The following is a 1,208-nucleotide window of genomic DNA, read 5'->3' on the forward strand; positions in this document are numbered from 1 at the left end:
CAAAGAAATCTATGGTGAAAATACCATCTTGAAAATGATGTCGATTTCCCCAAAAGACATATGTTTTGGACCAGAGAACATATCGGCTCCTTGTCACCCTTTCCAATTGTTGGTAAAATTTTGCATCGGCAATAGTATTGTTGCATGGAAACTTCCTGGATGCATGTGCACAAAACTTCAACTCTCCCGTATACAAAGCCACCAGGAGGATCGGTATAAAATAATAGCTGAGGCTCGGATGACGTGCCTTGATAGAAAGTTGAGTGTGTGGTTTTTGCCGGTTTTTCTCAATTAACGGTGCTCTGTTTGTTTTTTGGGCCTGGTTTCCCTTATAAAGAGACCAACTATGTTTTTCTTGGTGCAATTCCTCCCCACCCTCTGACATATGCTATGATTCCTTCACTGCAGAGGTATTGGCTATCATATTTGACTTGAATCTTGCCAGAATCGTCGGTTGCAGTAAGATCGTGATCAACTCGGATAGCCTGGAGGTCGTGGAAGCCTTGAAAGAAGGCAATTCTTCTTCGGTGGCAAGTGTTATTATTGATGCATGATTGCTATTTCATGTCGTCGGAATTTAGTCATGTAATTTATGATCACTGTAATAGAGAGAGTAATAAAGCAGCTCATGAACTTGCTAGGATAGTTAAATTTTCTCCTCCTCCTCTCTGGATGGATTCGGCACCGACTGAGGTGCCCCCATTACTTGTAAACGATGCCACTTCTTTGCTAAGTGAATAAAGGAGTAGTAGTTTGTCAAAAAAAGGTTCTGCCAAAATAAATAAATAAGGGGCGACATTTATCTGCATAAAAGTGTAAGGCCATGAAAGTGTACCATCGTACATATGAACTGGCTAGGTTTTTGAAGTCTAGATCTTGACCGCATTCGAAATACCAGTATAGTACAGTATATACGTTTACTTGTCAGCTTGCACCTGAAAACCAGGAACAGCAACTGTACCTCCATTATGGCCTTCAAAGTACCAGTACCTTGGGCCTATACACCCTGCCCTCTAAAAAGTTCACGTACCCCTACACACCCTCGGCTCTCTTTAAGCGGCATTCCCAAGGGCGACCAAATCATAAACCACTCATGACCTAATCACCACATCTTTTCCCTCCCCTCATCACTGCCCCCCAGCTACGGTAGCCCCAGGCTCCAAAGCCCCTCCTTTCCCCCTCCCTTGTCACTCACCCGCACCGCACTC

This window comes from Triticum dicoccoides, chromosome 5B (assembly GCF_002162155.2).
Source record: "Triticum dicoccoides isolate Atlit2015 ecotype Zavitan chromosome 5B, WEW_v2.0, whole genome shotgun sequence".
Classification (NCBI taxonomy): Eukaryota; Viridiplantae; Streptophyta; class Magnoliopsida; order Poales; family Poaceae; genus Triticum; species Triticum dicoccoides.